Raw genomic sequence first — 17,078 nt, 5'->3', positions numbered from 1 at the left:
ACACCTCGTACACACACACGGCTCTGCTCCGCACACACACGGCTCTGCTCCGCACACACACGGCTCTGCTCTGCACACACACGGCTCTGCTCCGTACACACACGGCTCCGCTCCGTACACCTCGTACACACACGGCTCCGCTCCGTACACCTCGTACACACACGGCTCCGCTCCGTACACCTCGTACACACACGGCTCCGCTCCGTACACCTCGTACACACACGGCTCTGCTACTCCCACCCTGTAAACCCCTCCTGACCCCACACAGAAACTTCCCCTCATCCAGCACCATGACAACCAGCACAGCAGAGTCCTGCATACACTGAGGCCCCTTATCATGTGACCCCTGACTCCTCCCCTCCTGTGACCTCATCACAGGTCCTGTGCGCACAGTTTCCTTCCTGAGAAGCCGCTGCAGGACCTGAGGGGACAGGTCAGTTATTGGAGGGGAATTCTCTTCCTTCCTGGGGATTTCCTGCAGTCTCTGGTTTATGAGGCTGTAGATTGGATCCATGTGATTCGCGTTATTGACCCAGAGGGGAATCCCAGGATCAGCAGAACAAGGAGCTGAGTTCCTACATAACAGGAGAGTCCTGCAGGTGTGATCTCACAGGTTCCTATTCATGGCCGCTCAGTACCACTCACCATTAGGACGCCAGTAATACACCGGTCACTCAGAGAAGTTCCCACTCCGGTCGCTGTTGTACATTCCCTTTTCCTGTCTCTTTCCTTCCTGCCCCTTAGGGTGCGTCCGCACCCACCATCAGGAATAGGAGCGTTTTGGACTCCACGCTGCGTTCTACGTTACAAGCACAGTGGGTGAGATTTATATTAACCCCATCCCCACTGGGCTTCTTCTTAACCCTGACTAATCTGAGCTGCGGTGCAGGTTTCTGAGACGCAACATGTGAGTTTCTGTAGCGGAGACGCTAATCTCCACAGTGTACTGTCCCTGAATAGACCCTCATTAGATGCTGTAATCCGCATAGGTCTAGAAGACAAGTGTGTATGTAGAACCCAGCGCAAATACCCTGTGTCCGAAATGCTACTAATCCAGATTGTGGGCACGTACCCTCAGTAGGGTTAGACTGTCAGTGAAGGTCCTCCTCCTCCGTCTCATAAACAGCTTATATAATGGGTGAGTGTTATTGTTCATTATCACCAAACATTTCTTCTGAATTCTTTCCTCCGCTACCTCCTCAAAAGTGTCGAGATGGCGGCCATCAGCCGAGTTTGCCTTCTTGATGAGCTTATTTATCTTATTACCATTAGATACCCGCACACTACATCCCCAGCGTGTGACTGCGAAAAAGAAGGCACTTACCACTATGGACTGGTAGAACATTTCTAACATTTCACTGCACACATTTAATGGCCTTAGTTTCCATAGGAAGTACAATTTGCCCATCCCCTTATTATACATCCTCGCCATATGGCACCAACAGTCCATCTTTTTCCTGCTATAGTTCACCACCAGATCCTTAGTTTTCTTTACATTTAGTTGTAATTTGTTAGCATAGCACCTGTAGAGGCATGAAGGTCAGCGGATTATTATTATTTATTTATATAGCACCATTGATTCCATGGTGCTGTACATGAGAAGGGGTTACATATAAATTACAGATATCACTTACAGTAAACAAACTAACAATGACAGGCTGATACAGAGGGGAGAGAGGACCCTGCCCTTTCGGGCTTACATGCTACAGGATGGTGGGGAAGGAGACAGTAGGTTGGTGGGTTGCAGCAGTTTCGGTGTTGGTTGACGTGATATCACTGGTTGTGGTGAAAGAGAAGGAAGTAGCAGGGTCATTGCAGGCTGTAGGCTTTCTTGAAGAGGTGGGTTTTCAGGTTCCGTCTGAAGGATCCAAATGTGGTTGATAGTCGGACTTGGGGCAAAGAATTCCAGAGAATAGGGGCTATTTGGGAGAAGTCTTGGAGGCGGTTGGGTGAGGAGCGAATAAGTGTGGAGGAGAGAAGGAGGTCTTGGGAGGACCGGAGATTACGTGAGGGAAGGTATCGGGAGATTAGTTCAGAGACATATGGGGGAGACAGGTTATAGATGGCCTTGTAGGTCAGTATTAGTAATTTGAACTGGATACGCTGAGGGAATGGGAGCCAATGAAGAGATTTGCAGAGGAGAGAGATGAATTAGTCGGGCGGCAGAGTTAAGGATGGACTGGAGAGGTGCGAGGGTGTTAGCAGGGAGACCACAGAAAAGGATGTTGCAGTAGTCGAGGCGGGAAATGATGAGGGCATGCAAAAGCATTTTAGTAGACTGAGGGTTGAGGAAAAGACGGATTCTGGAAATATTTTTGAGCTAGAGGCGACAGGAGGTAGAAAGAGCTTGGATGTGCGGTTTGAAGGACAGGGCAGAGTCAAAGGTTACTCCGAGGCAGCGGACTTCCGGTACTGGGGAAAGTGTGATGTCATTAATTTTTATAGCTAGGTCGGGTAAGGAAGATCTGAGAGATGGAGGAAAGATGATGAGTTCAGATTTGTCCACATTGAGCTTGAGGAAGCGAGAGGAGAAGAAGGAGGATATAGCTGACAGACACTCTGGGATTCTGGACAGCAGAGAGGTGACGTCTGGGCCAGAGAGGTAGATCTGGGTGTCATCAGCATAAAGATGGTAGTGGAATCCATGGGACTTTATGAGTTGCCCCAGACCAAGTGTATAGATTGAGAAGAGTAGGGGTCCTAAAACAGAGCCTTGGGGGACTCCAACAGAGAGAGGCTGGGATGAGGAGGTGGTGTGGGAGTGGGAGACGCTGAATGTGCGATTGGAAAGGTATGAGGAGATCCAGGATAGGGAAAGGCCTTTGATGCCAAAGGAGGAGAGGATCTGTAGTAGGAGGCAGTGGTCAACTGTGTCGAATGCAGAGGACTGGTCTAGAAGCAGGAGTATAGAGTATTGTCCATTTGATTTGGCTGTAAGTAGGTCGTTAGTAATTTTGGTCAGGGCTGTCTCAGTGGAGTGATGGGGGCGAAAACCAGATTGTAGGTAGATTGTCAAAGAGCAAGTTAGATGATAGGTGGGAGGAAAGTTCAGCATGGACGTGCTGTTCCAGGAGTTTGGATGCTCCAGGAGAGCGGATGCTCTAGTCCGCAAGCTCAAGGCCGCATGGACCAGGGATCATCCCATTGAACGCCCACTCTCCTGCTGTGGGCATAATTCTACTCAGGCAACACAGGGTTGAAGGTAAAACAGTGTGGCAACACTTTATTGAACCGCAAAACAGGCAAGTAACGTATAGAACAGTCCCAGGAAGATGGTGCAAAATTACAGTCTCACCCTTCTGCTGACTCGCCTCACCTGTGGCACACACAGAAAGGAGCTGTCATGCCGGCGCTCGCTCCTGCTGCAGCTCCCATGTACTCTCTCCGACTCCCCGCTCGCTATTCCTGGCGCTGCGCTGCGCCCTCAGCCTCCCATCCTGCAGCCCGGGGGATCCGGCATGGTGTCTCTCCTTCCTGCTTCCATTCTGCTCCTGTCCAGGGCATGAGCTCTCCTCTCTCCCCTTAACCCCTTCTGCACCTTCCCAGAGGAGCGATCTCCAATCAAGCTCCAGCACAGGGTATATCAGGCGGCTCCTCCTTCATGGAGGCGCCTGATTATCGTGTGCTTCCTGTACGGGACTCCGGTCGCTCCTGACTCCGGTCGCTCCTGACTCCGGTCGCTCCTGACTCCGGTCGCTCCTGACTCCGGTCGCTCCTGACTCCGGTCGCTCCTGACTCCGGTCGCTCCTGACTCCGGTCGCTCCTGACTCCTGCTCTGTGTGCCGTCCTGTCTACCTGCCCCGCCTTGTCGTCTGTACCACTACATTCTTGTACCCTTTCCTTCTGCCTGACCCTCCGCCTTGTTAGCCTCATCCTCTCTGGCCCGGTTGGGCTCTCTCGTCCCCACTTGAGCCATCCCTCTTGGTATCAGCTGTCGTGGTATTCGACTCCCACGGGCCTGCCCCTAATGGTCCCTGTATAGGGGTCGGCACCACCTGGTCAGCTCACCCCTGGGAGCTTCGGTGCCGCTACCCAGAGAGTCCACTCTTGCCACACGTCGCAGTATAATCATGCCATGGACCCCGCTGGTGCCTCGGCTGCGACCCAAAAAGAATTACTCTTTTTTTCGGGAGAACAAAACCCGGATTATGGCCTTTTTGAAATCCATGGACACCTGGTTATCTGCCATGCAAACCTCCGATTCAGGGAGCGCCCCCTGCTGGCGGGACTCCAGCAGGAGCTCGCGCAGCAGCGTGATACTCAGTCCCATATCCTTAGTTACATGCCTTCCGTTGATGACCGTTTACTTTCCCGCCAGTCTTCTGCTGAGGCCTCTGCTCTGTCCCGTGACTCTGTCCTGCACACGCCGCCACGTTTGGGAAAGCCTCCCAAATTGTGTCGGGGGTTCCCCAACCATTGCCGCCTACACTTCGAGCTTTTGCCCCAGCAATACCCGTCTGATCGAGCCAAGGTGGCATTTATCGTGTCCCATCTTGAGGGTGAATCCCCTATGGGAGCGGGATGACCCAGTTGTATCCAGTATACAAAACTTCATGGACACCTTCCGCCGGGTCTTTGATGAGCCAGGGCGCTTGGCTTCCACAACTGAGTCCCTATTCAACCTCCGACAGGGTACTCTTACATTGGGACAGTACGCCATTCGCTTCAGAACACTATCCTCGGAGCTGGGGTGGAATAATGAGGCTTTGGTAGGGGACTTTTGGAAGGGGCTTTCGAGTTAAATCAAGGACGAGCTTGCTGGTCGGGACATCCCCACCACTTTAGAGGACCTTATATCCCTGGCTACACGTATTGACTTACGGTTCCAGGAGCGCTCTCGTGAGTCGGTCAGGGAAAGAGGGCCCTCTAGGTTTAACCCAGCTCCTAGTCTTCATCCCATCAAGCCTCCCAGTAGTGCTGCTCCGGAGCCCATGCAGGTGGACCGCGTAAAGTTGTCTGAGCTGCGGCGCAGGGAGAGACTAGCGCAAGGTTTATGCCTCTATTGTGGTGGAGCCAGTCACTTTCTACATTCCTGTCCGGAGAGAGCGGGAAACTCCTCCGCCTAGGCCAAGTAAGAGAGGCCTCCCTAGGTGACTCTGTTTCCTCTCTACCCCTTACTGTTTCAGCATTAATTGTCCTAGGTCGGGAGCGTAGATCTGTGGAGGCGTATGTGGACTCGGGTGCGGCCAGCAACTTCATTCGATTGGAAGAAGTTGACAAGTTCCGGATTCCAGTTGTTAGCCTTGAAGAGCCGCGTGTGATCTCCTCTGTGGATGGCAAACCGTTACCTGTGCCCATTACCACGGTTACTCTCGAGTTGGAGATGCAAATCGAAACCCTGCATCGGGAAACAATTGCCTTTTATGTTTATTCGGTCGTCCATGACAGCACCACCTGAGAGAGGGGATCCACCCTTCAGGAACAGGAAATCCTACAGATACATAAGGGCGGCACCTCTCCCACGCATCAGTTGGTTTCCTGTTCCTGGAGGACAGGATTCCCTACAGATCGTACCATCATGGACGAGGAATCCCCAGGCCGGTTGTCCGACTCAGGTAGCGGGGGGTCTCCTACCTCGGGCAGTGCGGGGTCCCCTGGATGCACCACGGTGGGCCCGGGCAGGGCTCCACGACGGTGTGCGAAGCAGGTGGGAGCGGTCCCTGACCCTCCTGGTGCGGTCACCCCGCGGTCCGGGTCGCGGTCTGGGGCCGGCTGCGGTCGCTTGGTGGCGGGCAGGGAGCGCTGTGCCGGGTCGGGTGGCGCCGTGTCGCTGGCGGCCTCGCGCGTTCACGGAGGCCGGAAGTGGCGGGGGGCGGGGCAGGTGGCGCCGGGCCGGAAGTCAGATGCTGGCCGGCTTTCCTCTGTGCATCGCCGAGCGCAGCGGCGTGGGCGCCGGCATAGTGGCGGGGGGGCGAGATACACTGGGTGGAGTCCATGGATGTCTCGGGTGGGGGGGGGGGAAACTAGCCCCTGGCCATGACACCTGCTAACCCGGATTTCCAGGGGGAGGATAAAAAAGGGCGCAGAATCGCTGCAGGGCTGCTTTAGCTCATGTGCAGCAATGGATGAGCCAGAAGCTCCTGTGACCCAGCTGGACCGAGAGCAGGAGCGTACCTCAGAGAGGTCCCAGACAAGCTCCCAGCAAAAGAAAAAACGAACTGGACAATCTGGCCATAGAAGTTCCTTCAGGCCGAAGGATCCAACTTGCCCCCCCCCCCGTGATCCGGTACCTACGCCTTCTGCTGAGGGTAAGAGATCTTTGTGAATGTGCCCTGATGCAGTGTTCCCCTTATGTTTTTTCCTCCTATAGGGGAAGAAGTGTGCTGACAAAGCGAAAAACAGGGAGTGCGCCCTTTGCAATTGCCCCTTGCCGGACGCCTACCCTAAAAAACTGTGCCAGTCATGTATACGACAGACGGTAAAAAAAAAGGGGGCGTAGTCCCAAAAATTACTATACATACTTCCTTACCCTTTCCCCACTCCTACAGGTGGCGGAAAAAAACCCTGACTTTGCTACGAGTCTAAGGCAAATTATCAGGACGGAAGTTAAAGCTCTGAAGTCCGTATCCCAGGGGGAATCATCTAAGAAAAGAAAGAGCAAATTTCTCAGGGTCGGACTCCTCAGCTGACCCTAGAGGAAAGGAAGATTCCTCAGAGCCCTCGACCGCTTCGACTGCGTCCTCTTCAGAGTTGTTTCTGCTTGAGTTTAGACCAGGTGGATAAATTGGTCAAGGCAGTTAGGGCCACCATGGGGGTAACATACGCAAAACCAGAACGGTCAGCACAGGACCTAATGTTCGGCGGTTTAGACCCCAGGAAACGTAAGTCGTTCCCGTTAAACGACAAGGTTCAGAATCTGATCAATAGGGAATGGAAGAAGCCAGAAAGAAAAGGCTCCCTACCACCGGCTTTTAAGCGACGATATCCCTTTGAGGACCCCTTAGTGAAGAAATGGGACAAAGCCCCAAAATTGGACACAGCAGTGGCTAAAGCGTCCAAAAAATCTGCTATTCCCTTTGACGACATGGCTTCCTTAAAAGATCCACTAGATAAAAAGGCAGACTCCTACCTGAAAGGGACGTGGGAAATGTCAGCTGGCGCCCTGAGGCCGGCAGTAGTGGCTACCTGCACAGCCAGATCTATGATGGTCTGGCTGGACCAGCTGGAGTCACAATTAGAGGACAGAGCCTCGAGTGAATCTATCTTGAAGACCCTACCTACCATCCAGAATGTGGCAGCCTTTTTAGCCGACGCTTCGGCAGATTCTGCAAAAGTGGCAGCCAAAGCCCAGGTCTATCAAATGCAGCCCGAAGGGCTATATGGCTGAAATGCTGGTCCGGGGATATCCAGGCCAGATCCCGGCTTTTCTCCATCCCGTGCGAGGGGGGTTATCTATTCGGTCCAGTCCTAGATGAACTCCTGGAGAAAGCCAGCGACGATAAAAAGAAATTCCCTTCCCTGCCCACCTCTTCCTACAGACGTCCCTTCACTAGGAAGAGATTTTTCCGTAGAAGATCATCCAGAGACCGGGGCAGGTGGGAAGATAAAAAGAAAAAAGGTACCGGGTTTATGTTTGGAGGGGGACACCAGGAAGCATCCCGTGAGACCTAAAAACCTCCCCAATGACTAGCGGCTCCGGTGGGAGGTAGACTATCAGCCTTCTATCAAGCCTGGTCACGGATCTCAAACAGTAACTGGATCCTGGGGTTGGTAGCCTCAGGTCTAAGGCTAGAATTTTCCTGTGCCCCCCGCAACAGTTTTAAGGTCACCCCGCTCAGGTCTTCCCTGTCGGAACAGGCTGCCCTAGAGACCGAAATCCATGACCTATGCCGTAAAAAAGTACTGATAAAGGTACCAGAGGCAGAGAAGGGTGAAGGCTTCTACTACCATATACCCATCCATGCGTCTCATCAGCGTTTCCTCAGAGTGGCGGTTCATTTAGAGGGGTTGTTTCAGCACTTCCAATATGTCGCCCTTCCCTTTGGTATAGCAGTTGCCCCCCGAGTGTTCACTAAAGTTATAGCGGAGGTTATGGCCCATCTACAAGAAGCAGACATCCTGGTAATCCCCTACCTGGATGACTTCCTTATTGTAGGCAGAACAGCAGACCATTGTCTGGATCAATTGCAAAAAGCAAAATCCGCTCTGGAACGGTTAGGGTGGCTACTAAACATTAAGAAGTCCCGTCTACAGCCCATGAAATTTCAGCAGTTCTTGGGCCTAATCCTAGATTCACAGAATCAGGAGTGTCGTCTTCCACACGAAATATTAGTTCGCCTACGACATCAGGTCTTGAACGCCTCCAATAACCCCACCATGTCTCTTAGGAAGGCAATGTCCCTCCTGGGTTCTCTCTTGTCCTGCACTCTCGCGGTCCGGTGGGCCCAGTTCCATACAAGGGTGCTACAGGGCGAGGTTTTACGTCATCAAAAAATCCTAGGCGGTTATCTAGAAGGCCAGTTGACTTTGTCCCAACATGCTATAAGATCCGTTGATTGGTGGCTAGATAAAAACAATCTAGCCAGAGGGGTGCCCTGGGAATATAACCTAACCTGGGTAGTCACCACAGACGCATGCCCTACGGGTTGGGGGGCCCACATGGGGGAGGTCTTAATCCAGGACCTATGGGATTACCATCAGTTGGAAATGTCCTCCAACCTGAAAGAGCTAACAGCCATAGAGCAGGCAGTTAAAAACCTTCTTGTGTATCTACAGGGTCACCATGTTCGAATATTCTCCGACAATCAGGTCACCGTGGCTTACATCAACCACCAAGGTGGGACTCGTTCCAGACCCCTGATGAAGGTAGCAGAGTGGCTGTTTCAATTGGCAGAGCAACATCTTTTGTCTTTAACAGCTCTGCACATAAAAGGAAGAGAAAATGCCACAGCGGACTTCCTAAGTCGCAACCTTCTAAGACAAGGGGAATGGTCCTTAAAAACCTCCATCTTCGACCTGATCACACAAAAATGGGGGCAACCAGAAGTGGACCTCTTCGCCACCAGAGAGAACAGGAAAGTGCCTCAGGTTTGCTCTCTAAATCCCAGAGAGAAGCCACTGGCAGTAGATGCTCTTCTGATCAAATGGGACGTCGGGCTAGCATACGCCTTCCCTCCCCTGTCTCTACTACCCCTGGTGATGAGGAAAGTCAGGAAGGACAAGGCGAGGATTATAGTGATTGCCCCGTTTTGGCCCAGGTGGGCATGGTTCTCATGCCTCAGGACCATGTCAGTGTCCGACCCTTGGGTCCTACCAAACATCCCAGATCTCCTATCCCAGGGCCCAGTTTACCATCCTCAGGTGGCTGGCCTACATCTGACGGCGTGGATTTTGAATGGGCAATACTAAAAGAGAAAGGTTTCTCCCCAATCCTAATTAACACCCTGCTCAAAAGCAGAAAACCAGTTACAACCAAAATCTACGTTAGGATCTGGAAAAGATTCCTTCAGGGTTCAGGGGTAGTAGCTGGGCAGTCCACACCGATAGCGCAGATCCTAGAATTCTTACAAACAGGTCTGGTCATGGGTCTTTCCACCAGCACCCTTAAAGTACAGGTGTCAGCCTTAGGGGCCCTTTTTAACTGCAACATCGCCAGTAACTATTGGATCAATAGGTTTATTAAGGCAACTGGCAGGTCCAGACCGGTAGTAAGAAATAAATTTATGCCATGGGATCTAAACCTAGTCCTCATGGCCATGACGGAGGCCCCCTTTGAGCCTATCTCATCAGCCTCCACAAAAAAACTGTCTCTTAAAGTGGCTCTTCTGGTAGCGTTGACATCAACCCGTAGAGTAAGTGACATCCAGGCGTTATCTAGACTTCCTCCGTACATACAATTCAGGGATGACAGGGTAATTCTTACACCCGATCCAGCATACCTGCCTAAAGTAGCCTCCAGTTTCCATAGAACTCAGGAGATAGTCCTTCCATCCTTTCTCCCTAATCCCACGAACGATAAGGAAAGGAAACTACACACTCTAGACGTTAAGAGATGTCTCCTAGAGTACCTGGCAGTTACCGACCCCTGGAAAAAAGATAATGCCTTGTTTATCTCCTAGCAGGGCACTAGAAAGGGCCTTAGGGCTTTAAAAAGCTCGCTAGCGAGGTGGATTAGGGAGGCCATTTCATTAGCAGACACCTCAAAAGGCAAACTGGCTCCTGGCAAGCTGAGGGCGCATTCCACCAGGGCCATGGCAACCTTGTGGGCAGAGAGATCGGAAGTCTCGATCGACCAAATACAGTTGTGGCCAAAAGTATTGACACCCCTGCAATTCTGTCAGATAATACTCAGTTTCTTCCTGAAAATGATTGCAAACACAAATTCTTTGGTATTATTATCTTTTAATTTGTCTTAAATGAAAAAACAAAAGAGAATGAAGCAAAAAGCAAAACATTGATCATTTCACACACAACTCCAAAAATGGGCCAGACAAAAGTATTGGCACCCTCAGCCTAATACTTGGTTGCACAACCTTTAGCCAAAATAACTGCAACCAACCGCTTCCGGTAACCATCAATGAGTTTCTTACAATGCTCTGCTGGAATTTTAGACCATTCTTCTTTGACAAACTGCTCCAGGTCCCTGATATTTGAAGGGTGCCTTCTCCAAACTGCCATTTTTAGATCTCTCCACAGGTGTTCTATGGGATTCAGGTCTGGACTCATTGCTGGCCATCTTAGAAGTCTCCAGTGCTTTCTCTCAAAACCATTTTCTAGTGCTTTGAAGTGTGTTTTGGGTCATTGTCCTGCTGGAAGACCCATGACCTCTGAGGGAGACCCAGCTTTCTCACACTGGGCCCTACAATATGCTGCAAAATTTGTTGGTAGTCTTCTGACTTCATAATGCCATGCACACGGTCAAGCAGTCCAGTGCCAGAGGCAGCAAAGCAACCCCAAAACATCAGGGAACCTCCGCCATGTTTGACTGTAGGGACCGTGTTTTTTTTCTTTGAATGCCTCTTTTTTTTCTCCTGTAAACTCTGTTGATGCCTTTGCCCAAAAAGCTCTACTTTTGTCTCATCTGACCAGAGAACATTCTTCCAAAACGTTTTAGGCTTTTTCAGGTAAGTTTTGGCAAACTCCAGCCTGGCTTTTTTATGTCTCAGGGTAAGAAGTGGGGTCTTCCTGGGTCTCCTACCATACAGTCCCTTTTCATTCAGACGCCGACGGATAGTACGGGTTGACACTGTTGTACCCTCGGACTGCAGGGCAGCTTGAACTTGTTTGGATGTTAGTCGAGGTTCTTTATCCAACATCCGCACAATCTTGGGTTGAAATCTCTTGTCAATTTTTCTTTGCCGTCCACATCTAGGGAGGTTAGCCACAGTTACAAACCAGACAGGCCCAAATGCATTTGGGCCTGTCTGGTTTGTAACTGAATTTTTTGGAGGATTTTTCCTCTTTCTGTGGTTTTCAGGTTAGCCACAGTACCATGGGCTTTAAACTTCTTGATGACACTGCGCACGGTAGATACAGGAACATTCAGGTCTTTGGAGATGGACTTGTAGTCTTGAGATTGCTCATGCTTCCTCACAATTTGGTTTCTCAAGTCCTCAGACCGTTCTTTGGTCTTCTTTCTTTTCTCCATTCTCAATGTGGTACACACAAGGACACAGGACAGAGGTTGAGTCAACTTTAATCCATGTCAACTGGCTGCAAGTGTGATTGTTATTGCCAACACCTGTTAGGTGCCACAGGTAAGTTACAGGTGCTGTTAATTACACAAATTAGAGAAGCATCACATGATTTTTCGAACAGTGCCAATACTTTTGTCCACCCTCTTCTTTATGTTTGGTGTGGAATTATATCCAATTTGGCTTTAGGACAATTCTTTTTGTGTTTTTTCATTTAAGACAAATTAATTGAAGATAATAATACCAAAAATTAGTGTTTGCAATCATTTTCAGGAAGAAACTGAGTATTATCTGACAGAATTGCAGGGGTGTCAATACTTTTGGCCACAACTGTATGTAAGGCAGCTACTTGGTCCTCTCCGAGCACCTTTTACAACCATTATAGACTAGACCTGGGTGCTTCCTCAGACCTCTCCTTTGGTGTCAGCGTTCTGAAGGCTGTAGTCCCTCCCTAAAGTTATTATTACTCTCTATAATTCTCTCAGGTGGTGCTTTCATGGACGACCTAATAAGGTCGTAGTTACTCACCGGTTAACGGTATTTTTCAGAGTCCATGACAGCACCCGTATATTCCCTCCCTTTAGTTTAAATTTGGGTGTGCACTTCTTCCTCTTATATGTACACTGGTAATGAATAGTTGTGTAAAGTATTGTACATAAATTATGCTATTAACCTTGGTGGTCCTCTTGTGCTTTGTAAACCAACTGATGCGTGGGAGAGGTACCGCCCTTATGTATCTGTAGGATTTCCTGTTCCTGAAGGGCGGATCCCCGCTCTCAGGTGGTGCTGTCATGGACTCTGAAAAATACCGTTAACCGGTGAGTAACTACGACTTTTGCCCAATTTGTCCCACGCCCTGATCCTTGGTCTGCCCTGGCTCAGGGTGCATGAGCCGGTCCTGGATTGGCGCTCTGGGGAAGTCCTTCGCTGGGGTCACTCTTGCCAAGAACGCTGCCTGCTGCCTGTCATCCTTTCTAGTCTGCACCAAGCACCCATGGATCTGCCAGGGCTTCCCAAGGCCTATCATTCATTTGCGGATGTCTTCGACAAGAAGGAGGCTGAGACCCTTCGTCCACATTGGGCCTACGACTGCCCAATCGATCTGGTTCCTGGAGCCACCCCTCCTAGGGGGAGAACCTATCCGCTGTCCCCGGCAGAGACCTCAGCCATGACAGAGTACATCCGGGAGAACTTAGCCAAGGGCTTCATCCGGAAGTCATTTTCCCCAGCAGGGGCTGGGTTTTTCTTTGTTCGGAAGAAGGATGGATCCCTTCGACCTTGCATCGACTACCGAGGCTTGAACAACATCACGGTCAAGAACAGGTATCCTCTACCACTCATCCCCGAGCTTTTTGACCGCCTGCAAGGGGCCCGGATCTTTACTTAGTTGGATCTCCGGGGGGCCTATAATTTGGTCCGAATACGTGCCGGAGACGAGTGGAAGACCGCCTTCAACACGCGGCATGGCCATTATATTTGGTCATGCCCTTTGGACTTTGTAACGCCCCGGTAGTCTTCCAAGAAATTGTTAATGAAGTCTTCAGGGATCTTCTGTACTCATGTCTCGTGGTATATCTAGATGACATCCTCATCTTTTCACCCGACCTGCCCTCCCACAGGAGGAGTGTTCGCCTGGTCTTGCAACGCCTACGGGAGAATTGACTCTATGCCAAAATAGAGAAATGCCTGTTTGAGCAGACCTCCTTATCCTTCTTGGGGTATATCCTCACGAACTCTGGGTTGAGGATGGATCCAGAGAAATTGTCCGCTGTGCTCAAATGGCCGCGACCTGTCATCCATCGATTCCTGGGCTTCGCAAATTATTATAGGCAATTCGTCCCTCACTTCTCCTCATTAACCAAGCCTATTGTTGCCTTTACCCGGTAGGGAGCAAGACCTAACATCTGGCCTTCAGAAGCTGAGGACGCCTTTCTCGCCCTGAAGTGGGCCTTTGCCACAGCTCCAGTTTTGGATCGACCAGAGGTCAGCAGGCCCTTCGTCCTAGAGCTGGACACCTCTTCCACGGGGGCTGGGGCGATCCTCTCCCAGAGGACGTCCACTGGGCGCCTGGCTCCTTGCGGGTTCTTCTCCAAGTCGTTCTCCCCCGCAGAATGCAATTACACGATCGGAGATCGAGAATTGCTAGCCATAAAGATGGTGTTGGAGGAGTGGCGTTATCTTCTGGAAGGAGCTGTCCACCCCTTTATGATATTCACTGACCACAAAAACTTAGCCTACCTCTAGTCGGCTCAAAGACTTAACTCCAAACAAGCCAGGTGGTCATTGTTTTTTTCTCGCTTCGACTTCGAGCTCCATTTCCGACCCGGTGACAAAATTACCAAAGCCAACGCACTGTCCTGGTCCCTGCAGTCACCCGAAGTGGAGGAGGCTCCATCGCATGTCATCGATCCTGCCAGAGTTATCACGGTAGCTCTCATGAGTCTTCTTCCCGTCCCGCCTGGCAAGACCCTCGTCCCGCAAGACAAAAGGGTAGAAGTTCTGCGCTGGGGTCACTCCTCCAAGATTGTAGGACATATTGGCACCAAGAAGACTCTTGCTCTTCTTTCCCGCTATTACTGGTGGCCTTCCCTCCGTCAAGATGTGTTGGACTTTGAAGCCTCCTGCTCGACCTGCACAAGAAACAAGGTACCTAGAAGGTTGCCCTCCGGCCTCCTACATCCGTTGCCTGTCCCCGAAGCACCTTGGCAACATATCGCCATGGATTTTTTTTACTGATTTACCTCGCTCTTCCGAATGCACGACTATCTTGATAGTAGTAGATAGGTTTTCCAAAATGGCTCATTTCGTTCCGTTGCCTGGCTTGCCCACGGCCCCTGAATTGGCCAAGATCTTCATTCAACAGATTTTCAGATTACATGGGCTCCCTCAGCGGATCGTGTCTGATCGCGGGGTACAGTTTACCTCCCGCTTCTTGAGAGCGCTCTGTAAACTCTTGGGCATATCGCTGGATTTCTCTTCCGCTTATCACCCACAGACCAACGGGCAAGTCGAATGAGTCAGCCAAGTTTTGACCTCCTACCTATGCAACTTCGCTAACGCACATCAAGATAATTGGGTAGATCTTCTTCCTTGGACAGAGTTCGCCCATAATAACCATTCTTATGAATCTACCACCAGGTCCCCGTTTCTTGTGGCCTATGGTCAGAACCCAGGTGTACTTCTTCCTATATCTTCATCCTCTGGCATTCCTGCTGCCGATGCACTCTCCCAAGAGTTTTCCTAAGTCTGGAGGAAGACCAAGGAGTCTCTCGTACAGGCCGCAGTCCGGATGAAAAGACATGCCGAAAAGAGGCGGAGGGATCTCCCACCATACCGTCCTGGAGACAAAGTCTGGCTGTCGACCAAACATATCCGCTTGAAAATCCCTTCCTACAACCTGGGTCCCCGGTACATCGTCCCTTTGAGATTCTTGGCCGCATTAACAACGTGGCCTATAAATTGAGGCTGCCTGCTTCACTCCGGGTCCCTAACGCCTTCCATGTCTCGCTCCTGAAACCAGTCATCCTCAATCAAGTTTTGCCCTGCTCCTTCCATTGCTCCTCAGCCAGTAAGGGCAATGACATCTTTGAAGTGAGAAATATTTTGGCCTTGAACCCCTTCCATCGATTGGAAGGGGATCGGTCCTGAGGAAAGGTCTTGGGAACCTCGAGAGAACGTTGATGCTCCTCGCATTCTGAACAGATTCTTGGCCAATCTCAGGAGGAGACGTAAAGGGGGGGTACTGTCATGTCGGCGCCTGCTGTCATGCCGGTGTCGGCGCCTGCTGTCATGCCGGTACTCGCTCCTGCTGCAGCTCCCATGTACTCTCCCGGCTCCCCGCTCACTGTTCCTGGCCCCGCGCTGCGCCCTCAGCCTCACGTCCTGCAACCCGGGAGATCCAGCATGGTGTCTCTCCTTCCTTATTCCGTCCTGCTCCTGTCCCGGGCATGCGCCATAGGCCGCGGGCGCATGCTCCTGTCTCCCCTTAACCCCTTCTGCACCTTTCCAGAGGAGTGATCTCCAATCAAGCTCCAGCACAGGTTATATCAGGCGGCTCCTCCTTCATGGAGGCGCCTGATTATCGTGTGCTTCCTGTACGGTACTCTGGCCCCGTCCGGTCGCTCCTGACTCCAGTCGCTCCTGACTCCTGCTCCGTGTGCCGTCCTGTGTACCTGCCCCGCCTTGTCCTCTGTACCACTACATTCTTGTACCCTTGCCTTCTGCCTGACCCTCCGCCTTGTTAGCCTCGTCCCCTCTGGCCCGGTTGGGCACTCTCGTCCCCACTTAAGCCGTCACTTTTGGTATCCGCTGTCGCGGTATTCAACTCCATCGGGCCTGCCCCTAATGGTCCCTGTATAGGGGTCGGCACCACCTGGTCAGCTCACCCCTGGGAGCTTCGGTGCCATGACTCAGAGGGTCCACTCTTGCCACACGTCACAGGAGCTAACGACAAGGTTACGAAGCTGACAGTCCATTGAGATAATTATCTTTATTTTATAGCACCAACATATTCTGCAGCACTTTACAATTCAACAGTTCATATACAAGTCATAAGTAACAACTTTAAAGATAATCCAATAATTAAAGCAAAAATAATGACGACCCTGCTCGTGAGAGCTTACAATCTACAATGACGTGGGGAGAGACACAAAGTACAGGTGCTTATTTACAATGATGGTCCAGGCAACTTGAGGGAATGGGGATAGGTAAAGGCTGCATGAGTTAATCGCTAGCTAGTATGTGTGGCGCTTTTGGGTGCGGTGGGGTTTGATTTAGAGTTATGTTCAGAGAAAGTGTGTGGACTATATGTGTAAAAGGACTTCGATAAGGGAATGTGATGGGCCACTCTAAACAGATGTTTTTAGGGAGCACCTAAAACTGTATAAGTTGTGGTTTGTTTTTATTTCTTGGGGTAGAGCATCCCAGTGGTACAAGACTAGGTGATCGAGCGGTCGCAATCTGACTTCTCTGAACAGATCCATGGAGCCAGGTGACCGATGGGTTCAAATCCAGAATTCCCCAAACGTATCCCTGGGTTCAGTGATGGTCAATGGAGCAGATCTGTATTTCAGCTGGTGCCGTGGACCCCTAAGCTGGCATCCTGTACAATGTCATATCTGTGTCTCTCGTGATGGAGTCATGATGTTCTGGTAGCTGTCTTGTAGAGTGTTCCTGGCTGTGGTTTTGTAAAGAGTCTGTGGTTCTCTGGATCTCTTGTTACAGAGGCATATCCCCATTACTGTATTTTTCGGATTATAAGACGCACTTTTGTTCCCCCAAATGTTTGAGGAAAGTGGGGGGCTCATCTTATAATCCGAATCTGTGTGCTGTAGAGGAGGGGGCAGCTCTGGCATGGTGTCAGGGGGCTGGTGTCGGCTGGTGTCGGCTTGCTGCGGGCTGCAGAGACAGCGGGTGGTCACGTGCTCCCGCTCATGTAATATTCAC

The 17,078-nt window shown here is 51.0% G+C and overlaps 1 protein-coding gene across 1 annotated transcript in view; it reads left to right on the top strand.

Moving 5' to 3' along the window:
* Nucleotides 1–455: 455 nt before the first annotated feature.
* Nucleotides 456–17,078, top strand: part of LOC141051168 (uncharacterized) — a 255,536-nt gene continuing 238,913 nt past the window's right edge. The window contains 1 exon segment of the mRNA XM_073548033.1: nt 456–599. The gene's annotated coding sequence lies outside the window, so the exon portion shown is untranslated.

Source organism: Dendrobates tinctorius, unplaced genomic scaffold (assembly GCF_039654945.1).
Source record: "Dendrobates tinctorius isolate UK_male_01 unplaced genomic scaffold, ASM3965494v1 ptg000155l, whole genome shotgun sequence".
In the NCBI taxonomy this organism is placed as follows: Eukaryota; Metazoa; Chordata; class Amphibia; order Anura; family Dendrobatidae; genus Dendrobates; species Dendrobates tinctorius.
Note: the sequence above shows the minus strand (reverse complement) of the source record. Positions and strands in the feature narration are given on the sequence as shown.